The sequence below is a fragment of the Melitaea cinxia genome, chromosome 15 (assembly GCF_905220565.1).
Source record: "Melitaea cinxia chromosome 15, ilMelCinx1.1, whole genome shotgun sequence".
Taxonomy (NCBI): Eukaryota; Metazoa; Arthropoda; class Insecta; order Lepidoptera; family Nymphalidae; genus Melitaea; species Melitaea cinxia.
The window spans coordinates 16,220,904-16,231,250 of NC_059408.1; the positions used below are offsets into that span (position 1 = coordinate 16,220,904).

Below are 10,347 nucleotides of genomic sequence, written 5' to 3' on the forward strand. Positions count from 1 at the left end.
TACTTTAATTATCTTTACAGTAACATGACTATAGTTAATCCATTCTCTTGTCAAATACTGATATTTTATCTTCTTAAAGAACAAAAAGACGACGCGTTAGTAGCACTGGTTTGTGGCTGTTGCGCCGGTGGGTACGAGTTCGATCCTCGCACATGACAAAAAAATTTACTGGTCATATTTTATCTGCCCACCGTGCCTCGAAAAGCACGTTAAGCCGTCGATCTCTGTTGTTATTAAGTATACTTGATAGCGATTGCTACTCACAGCAGGGAAATATATCTGCTAACCGCTAACAGCGTGGTGGATTAAGCTCTAATGCTTCTTCTACATGGGGAAACAGGCCTATGCCCAACAGTGGAATATTACAGGCTGAAGCGTAAGCAAAACGTAAAGAAAAATAAAACATTTTTTAGTTTCCATTTGCCATACAACATTACCTTAAAAGAAACCTTTATTTGACATAAGTTTCGTGGAACTGGGCTGAGGTATTTTTTCGCGAGTCCATTGTTTTCTCAACAATAATACTACATCAAGATGAAACACGACTTGCCAAAGTTAGGGATAAGCATTAAATATTACAGTTGCAGAAAAGTTTTTTTCTTCTTCATATAAGCAATTTTTTAGATTGGTGTTAAATAAATTATGATAATATCTAAGATTTTTATTTTTGTGTTACCCACATTAGGAATTCTAAACATTTTGAATATCATATCAAAAATTGACCGCTCCAGCGGGGTTCGAACCCGCGTCTCCGACGTACCGTGTCGGCGCTCTAGCCAATTAAGCTATGGAACGATGCACCCGCTCGAGCGAAATTTTCGATATGATAATTTTTAATTTCGGTTTAAGCGAACCGTGGCGCCGTCTATAGTGAGCTCTTTACAGAAACCCGTAACTATTCAAAGTTTCATATTACAATGAAAATCTTTGACAGGAGACGACACCGTGCTATTTTTAATATCTAAGATTTTTATTTTTGTGTTACCCACATTAGGAATTCTAAACATTTTGAATATCATATCAAAAATTGACCGCTCCAGCGGGGTTCGAACCCGCGTCTCCGACGTACCGTGTCGGCGCACTAGCCAATTAAGCTATCGAACGATGCGCCCGCTCGAGCGAAATTTTCGATATGATAATTTTTAATTTCGGTTTAAGCGAACCGTGGCGCCGTCTATAGTGAGCTCTTTACAGAAACCCGTAACTATTCAAAGTTTCATATTACAATGAAAATCTTTGACAGGAGACGACACCGTGCTATTTTTAATATCTAAGATTTTTATTTTTGTGTTACCCACATTAGGAATTCTAAACATTTTGAATATCATATCAAAAATTGACCGTTCCAGCGGGGTTCGAACCCGCGTCTCCGACGTACCGTGTCGGCGCTCTAGCCAATTAAGCTATGGAACGATGCACCCGCTCGAGCGAAATTTTCGATATGATAATTTTTAATTTCTGTTTAAGCGAACGAAAGATTTTCATTGTAATATGAAACTTTGAATAGTTACGGGTTTCTGTAAAGAGCTCACTATAGACGGCGCCACGGTTCGCTTAAACCGAAATTAAAAATTATCATATCGAAAATTTCGCTCGAGCGGGTGCATCGTTCCATAGCTTAATTGGCTAGAGCGCCGACACGGTACGTCGGAGACGCGGTTTCGAACCCCGCTGGAGCGGTCAATTTTTGATATGATATTCAAAATGTTTAAATTATGATAAGTTAAGTAAGTTAATAAGTTTTAATACTTTCATGACTTATATTGAATTTTTTCTTATTTTTTTTAGCTTAAAATAAAATAAAAATAAAAAAGCCTTTTATTTCTTCCAGAAAATGATAGTTTGCGATTTAATTTGTTTTGTTAGTATCGTTTTTTTTTTCCTTTAATTATCTATCTAATATTTTTTGTTATTTATTTACCTTTTTTTTATAATGGTTAGTAATTACAGCTTAATATAAGAAATATTTAGATACATTATTATCATAGATGTAGTATGTAACTGTTAGTTTGTTTAGTAAAATTATTCTACAAGAACCCCTCTGCAGGTAAAGGCCTCCTCCAAATTTAACCAGTTTTCTCTGGATTGTGCTGTTTGTGTCCAGTTTGGACCGGCTATGCGTTTGATTTTGTCCTCCTATCTGGTGTAAGGTCTCCCTTTCTTTCTTTTGCCCAATGGCCTTTTTTTAACTTACTATTATATATATTAAATCAACTACGACGCATCATAATCGCGACTGCAGCCACGTATTCGTTAGAGTCGACGCAATTAAAAAACCTTTACAACCATATATGAAGGACCGTATCGTGTGATAAAAAGAACAGAGAAAGTATATACGATACAATTACAAAATCGCGAAAGTAACATATCATTAGATCGTCTCAAGCCCGCTTACTTATTACAAGAAAACATGCCTAACGATACGTCACTACAAAATAGTACCTCGCCACAGAATACTTCTAACAAGCCGCACGGCAGTGTACATGTAATTTTAAACACTAGTTGACATTAGTGCTATCCATATTTCATATTTTTAAACAAATATTTATAAAAATTCTGAATGTCTTTGCCACGAAATTATATATTAACAATAATAATCAAATCTCATCACAGTTAGAGACGTCATCGCTAAAGTGCCGTATAAGAAACGGAATCTCCTTAATTTACAGAATAAAAAAATATATTTATTTTGATTGTACTTTATATATTTTCAGTTTAAAATATTTAATGATATGTATATTCTTATCGCGTCCAGCTGAGCATTCTCGTATTCTTGTTGAGAGCTCGTTTCACGGCCCATAACCCGGGCGCCATTTTTGTTGCACACGACTGATGCACTCATTGTATTTATATTTAGTGACTCGACAGAATAAAAGAGGATTCGTTTGTACTATGTATATTTACTTCTTTTTTTCTATTACTTTATATTCGTTGCATGTTAATACTTGCTTGAACTAATGATGGCTTGAAGAATGATGATTGGAGACAAATAAAAGATGTTAAAGTCGAATTATTCTATATTGCAAAGCTTACAATGATTTTAGCAAACACTTCGCACGTCGAGAAGAAAAATGGGAAATAAGAGCGTAAGAGAGTAATAATGTCAAAATCACTGCCTTATATAGTAAACGTTCTTTCACATCACTCTATTGTCTATTGATTTATTGTCGGTTACAGCTATGGATTGTACCTGTTGCGCTGGCGGTTGCGGGTTCGATCCCCGCACATGACAAACATTTGTATTGGCCAAACAGGTGTTTGCCGTGGTCTGGGTGTTTGTGCAGTCCTTGGGGGTCTCCCCACTGTACCTCGGAGAGCACGTTAAGCCGTCGGTCCCGGTTGTTATCATGTACACCTGATAGCGATCGTTACTCATAGTAGGGAATATATCCGCCAACCCGCATTGGAGCAGCGTGGTGGATTAAGCTCTGATCCTTCTTCTATATGGGGAAAGAGGCCTATGCCCAATAGTGGGATATTACAGGCTGAAGCGTCTTCCTAAAATAATAAATTAATTATAGTGTAGTTCTTAATAATAATAAGTTAAAGATTTTAGTGATTTAACACTATCATACTGAAGTATTACTTTGAGGAAAGTTAATCGTTTCCCAAGTAACGAAGTTAAGCGTTTATTGAGTTTCTGTGTTAACCAATTTGTTGTTTGTTCCAGGTACTTCCTCACTTTTCTTATGAAGGGCTTCAGTAACATTATATTTATGCCGTATACCTTGAATGATTATCAGCAGAGCAGGTATTAAATGGTAATTTTGATTGTTCTAAAAAAAAAAGACTTCGAATACGTATTATTTATACTTAGAGACTACTCGTCCGATCTCGTTTAATTTTAAATATATTTGTATTGGCCATACAGATGTTGGTCGTGGTCTGGGCGTTTGTGTTTGTGTATTGTGTGAGTTTTCGAACCCCTGTTACAGGAGAATATCGTACTAGGGTCGTTGAGCGTGAAGCGATTACGAAATTTAACGCCTTGGCTTTTTAAATTAAAAATATTCAATAAAACATTACCGCCATGAAAATACTTTGAGATAACATGTTAAAAAACACAGTGGACCTGAGAACCTCCTCTCCTCCTCCCTCCTTATTTTTTTGAAGTCGATAATAAATGAAGGACATTATTGTTATTTTTTATACGTTATCAAGCGAGTGTGTTAAGCTACATGTAACACATGTGACAAACATTACAAGAGCACGGTAATGATTGTATAAAATATTGTATAACGGAAAATTTAAGATAGAGCCTTAGGATGAAAATAGGGTTTTGTTAAAAATAGTATAAAAGTGGTGGTGTATGACAATGTATTTGAAATGTTTTGCAATTATGATTGCTATTTGCTACTTTTGTTTAATTTCTTTTGGTGTATTGATAGCGGAGTTAGAGTTAACAACAGGCTTGTGATACTTCTATTTTTTTATATATAACTAGGTTGGCAAACAAGCGTGTGGCTCATATACGGCTATTTCCAATTCCCCCCAGGAAGCCTGGTCACCTCACTCGTCAACAGGAACACAACACTGCTTGAAAACAATATTATTTAGCTGTGGTCTAAGGTCTAACCACAGTCGTGCTTTTCCATATTTTGAGCAGAAAATTTCCTGCTGTACCTTACTTCAGTTAAAGCTCCTAGTACTATAGACACCCAAAAACTTTTCACCTAGAAAGTCATACCCTTGTTTGCTTATCTAGTGGCATAATAAGAGCAGAACAGTTTAATAAGTAGTTAAGTAGTAAGTTAAAAAGGAATAGAAAACAGTTACAGACTTAACCATTTAAAATTCATCTACTATTTTACCATATACTATGTTAAATTGCCCTTCGCTCTTTCAAGCCGAATCGTCGCTTATAATTCACGGTGTGACACGAAATTCATCATCTCGAGAACATTTCTCATTACAAGATGTACGTTTTTCAAATGATCGCGGAATGAGATGTCTTAAGAAAAGTTAACATGTCAGCGTTTTTTGGGGGACAGAGTGATTTATTTGAATATTATCATCAGTATTTTGAATGTTTATACGGAGTACAGGCGAGGCACATTAAATTTAAGTACAATATAATATTGTACTACATATAATTTTTTAATCTATCTATATAAATAAAAATGAATGTTGGTAAGCTCATAACTCAAGAATGGCTAGAATAATTCGGGTAATTGTTTTTTTTTTGTCTTTTCCTTAAGGCCCATGGAAGGTATTAATACAATAAAATAAATTTATACTATTACCTTTTGACAAAACGAAGTCGGCCCGGGAAACTAGTTTACAACAAACATAGTCAATCAGAAGGTGGCTTAGACACAAGGTAGGCAATCTATGCTACTGTTCTATTTGACTTATTAATCAGACTTAGTAAAACAGTTTTTAAATATTATACATGAAGTCTCTCAGTGCAACTCACCGCTGCACTAGTAGTCAGTTCTCTCTCATCAAAAATACGAAGGCTGTCGTGGTCTAGGCGTTAGGACACATTTTTTTTAATAAGATTTAATCCAACAAGATGTACAAAGGCGATCTTATCGCTAAATAGTGATTTCTTCCAGATAACCTTTGGCTACTGGACACGATACAGTAGCAGCAGTTAGATGTGTGCACATATTAAGGAGGAAAAATCAATAATAAATAACGTAACTAACTAAAAATACGAGGCATTTCAGACATACGCAGATATACCACTTCTATTTCATTCTCTTCTGTACATTTATGTGTTTCTTTTTTGTTTCAGTGAGTTTCAAATCTCAATGGTTCTAAATAAGTTTCACTTCAACACAACAAACTGAACTTAATAACTCGCACACAATCCGTAAACTAGAAATTCATTCACTAACGCTCCAAAAAAAAAAAAATATGTATCGAAAAAAAAAAAAAAACTTTTTAAAAAAAAATTTTAATACGCAACATTGGACGCATTGGATCCAACACGCCAACATTGGCGTTATGGTCGAATAATAAATGCGGAACGCAAATGAAAACCCCGGCCATCTGTCATCCAACTAGGAAACAGTGCGACTCCAAAACACAAATAAACTTATACTGAACCCGAGGCTGATTTGCATGCGATGCGCGTATTGATTCGAGGCATCTGCTTCAGTTTTAGCAATTTTAGTTTTCAAAGGTTTTTCAAATTTAATACTTGTCTCCCATTATGCCATCAACCTTTTAAAAAAATCAAAAATGGAAAATAGTAATGTATTGCCTATAACGAATCTTTCGTTGTTAAATGTGTCAAAACTTTATTAAATCTATACAAATAAATAAAATTTGAGTGTCTGTTTGTAATATTAAAAAAACCGCTTTTTACTAAATGCATATAGATGTAGACACGGTTTGCCTGTTTGTTTGTTCCGGTTAATCTCTGAAACGGCTGGACCGATTTTGACGGGACTTTCACTGACAGATAGTTAATGTAGTAAGGAGTAACTCTACGAATTGAACAATAACTTTTAGACATTAACTTTTGTTAAATTCTACGCGGACGAGGTCGCGGGCACAGCTAGCTAAACTAGTTTTTTTTCTAAAACTGTATACGAGTCCATTTGGGGAAGAACCATCAATCAAATGGTGTAGTATTTATGACTGTTCTTAAATAGTTGTTATGTCTCTGTGATGAGTTGGATAGCCAGAAATGATTGGAAGTATGATCGCCAGCACGCTTCTGATGTTACGCGCGTCAACCGTAATCGATTACCGGCTTACCGCTTGCTGCCTCTCTATAGTGGTGTAAAGAAATGTTTTTTTCATATTCAATAAAAGAACATTCTTAATTCAAATAAAATAAAACAAACTGAAAATACGTAACGATTCCAAATTTAAATTAATAAGACATAAATTGATACGATTCCGAAACTTAATTTAAATACGGTTTTAAATTCGAAGTGCCGTCTTCAGAAATTAGTATAAGAATATTCGAGAACATTCGAGAATATTCGAGTTAGAGACGGTATAATTACATCGAATTTGAATATAGACGTTACAAAATTGTGGGAACGCACAGGTGTTGGGGACTTATTCTGATGCGTTTTATTTTCGTACGAGGGCGGCGGTAATCCGATCTGATGTGATTATTACAGCCTACTTTTTAAGACTTATGTGATTTTGGAATTTCGACATAATGATATTAATGTGTGAAAGGATAATTGAATTTATTTTGCGAATTTTTTTTTTTGTTGGTATTATAAATTTTTGTATTAATTGGATTATAGCTGTATTGGTTGGAGGTTGTTTTAATAAATATTCTTAAGCTTTTTACGAATAATATTAGGTTTGTCATATAATGCTTTATTGAAATAAAAGTAAGTAAGTAATTAGTTTTTCAAAATTATCTAATTATAGCGACATTAAAAGGAACAATTATTTAAATACAGTTGCAAATTAAAAAAAAAAAAAAAAAAAAACAGTAATATTAGCAATAAATTGTGCTTCATATAAAAGCAAGTGTACTTTAGACCACACGACTGAAGTAAAAATTATTTAGCTAAAGGCCTGCAGAATGGTCTTGCACTGTTTTAGATATACGAAACATAACTAGCTATGAAAGAAAGAGAGAAAGAAAATGTGTGCTCGCAACTCTCTCTCTAGCTCCATTCGCCTCGCTCGATCACGGTTTTCGTAACGCCCTCGTCACGCCTTAACCAGCTTACTCCCCAAGTCAAGTGTACGTAAAGAAGTTTGAATTTAAGAATCAGTAAATTAACTACGTTGACTTAGATCAACGGCACTTTACTTACAGAATATGCCCGTAACAGCCTATATATTATTAAACAATTATATACAACAACACATAGTTCGAGCGTCTTGTAAATGTCGATTAAATTATTTTAATCGTATCGTGATTACATCGATCACTAATTGAACAAACGTAGCGACATTCAAATAAACATCACCTATGCTATTCTTGACTGTCATTAAATTAATAGTAGGTAAATTATGCTATTTGATGGTTGAATACCACTCTAATGTACTAGGAATCCAGCTTCATCGTTACAAAGTAAAATTCAAACATACTTATTGTTTTCTAATGTTTATGTGAATTTTACTCATTTAAAAGAAAACTTTTTCGGATTTTATCGCGGTTTATTAACTTTTTAGATTCCCGACGTTTCGGATACTTTACAGCAACCATGGTCACGGGGGGACTGAGGTGTCAGACGTCCTAACGTTACAAAGTTATTCGAAACCACTCGACATACATCAATATTTTATTTAGTCCTATCTACACAGAATGTGCTAATTGAGTCTTTAATCTGTGGTAAATTGTGCTTGGTTTTTGATTTTATTATATTAATAATGGGGTCCCAAGCAGGTGGTAATAGCCAGCCATCTTTTCTATTGAAATTTGGATATTTTTTAATTTCAATAGCCATCGAATCGTTGTTTTTTTTTGGTGTACCAAATATATATATGAAAATTAGTTATAAAAACATATAAAAATTTTCGAATTATATAATGATAATAGCAAACTGCAATAATAATATCAGTCATCACGTAGACTATACATTAGACACTGTATAGCCATCATACATAGATTATACATAAAAATCTTACGTTTTTTTAACGTTACGTACATTTTTTGCCGGCTAGGGTACCCCTCCGCAACGCGCCATAAGGAACTTCGTTCTAAAACAGGAAATGTCGCTCATTTACGCAAGTGTGTACATTCATAACATTCATGATGTACGTATGTGCGTGTACCTCCATTGCTCTACTGTGACCTGATTGCATGCACTTAGCGATTAACGCCGATACGCATTCATCGCGTGTCAGTAGTTTTTACTGTCATTTGAAGTATGTTTTGAAATACGACCTCTACGTTTACTGTGTCATAACCATCTGAAAATGTTAGCTTATAGAGCATTGTCTTAAATCTATACTAATATTATAAAGCTGAAGAGTTTGTTTGTTTGAACGCGCTTATCTCAGGAACTACTGGTCCGATTTGAAAAATTCTTTCAGTGTTAGATAGACCATTTATCGAAGAAGGCTATAGGCTATATTATCACGCTAAGACAAATAGGAGCGGCGCACCAATGAAGAATGTTTCAAAACCCGGGTTTTTTTCATTTTAATAATTTTCCCCAGTTAGCCCAAGGAAACTGTTCCACGCGAACAAAGGCGAGGGCATAAGATAGTATTTAATAAAGTTTAGTCCACTGAGCTGTGTATTAAATTTAAATTAATATAGAAATTGTTTATTGAAATCGTATTTACACACCGAAAGAATTGGTTGAATATTTTGGCTAAGCCTTTAAATTAGACACTTTGTATACCCATCATATGCTGGCAAAATAAATAAATATGATAGATTTTGGTCCACCAAGCGAATTCACTAAAGATTGTTTCATGATTTTCTTTGTTATATTAGGATTTGTAGATCACCTGAAAAATGGCACATTTTTAAGGCAGACTAGTTCGTTGGTGCAGTTTGTAGCGGCCCTGCTTCCTGTTCCACGATTTATGGGTTCGATTACTGCCTGTTATATATTTATACTAGCTAATCTCGCAAATGTTGTTTTGCCATATTTGTTATTAAATCCCTTAATCCCCCACCCCCCTTATAACATAGTGGTATGAAAAATAGATATTGGCCGATTCTCAGACCTACCCGATATGCACACAAAATGTCATAAAGATCGGTCCAGCCGTTTGGTCCAGGAGAATGGTAACTAACATTGTGACACAAGAGTTTTATATATGTATAAGATATGTATTAAAAATACTTATTAACACTAGCATTAAGTTGCTTGCCATAGGAACAGACGACCTTGAACGATGAAGAGATACTCATATTTATTTATTTATGTTGTACCATGGAATATGTTACTATTATATGATTTAATATTACAAACCATCTGATAAGACAACTTTATCCAACGTATAAGTTATTCATAGAGTACTTAAGTATAGTTTAATTTAAATTTAAATCCTAACATTAAAATAGCAATTTAAAAATAGCTACAGATGTAGTATTAGCCAGTAAGTAAACATTTTCATTCAATAAAATAGAAGCGAAAAATTTAATCTTTCAATTGACAGAAGTGAATTTTCTCAATTGGTGAAAATAATAAAGTGCTCGAAGTTTTGAAGTCGGTTTGGACGTGACAAATAAACTATCAGCTCCGAACGGATTGGCGACTGCCCGTGAAAGTTTTACGCCACATCAACTGTTTCAAAACTAAGAAATAGCCCGTGTCGCGGTAAGCGGCGTGATTCAATATTATTTGATACGATTGTCTTGATATAAAAGCTATTTAACAATGAAAATTTTACTACTGTTTTGGATTTTATTCTCTAAGAATCGATTTTTATATAAGGCACCTATAAACACATTTAAAA

The 10,347-nt window shown here is 34.4% G+C and overlaps 1 long non-coding RNA gene across 1 annotated transcript in view; it reads left to right on the forward strand.

Annotated features, from left to right (window-relative positions):
• Nucleotides 1–10,347, forward strand: part of LOC123660244 — a 286,207-nt gene that overhangs the window by 207,523 nt on the left and 68,337 nt on the right. The window lies entirely within an intron of this gene.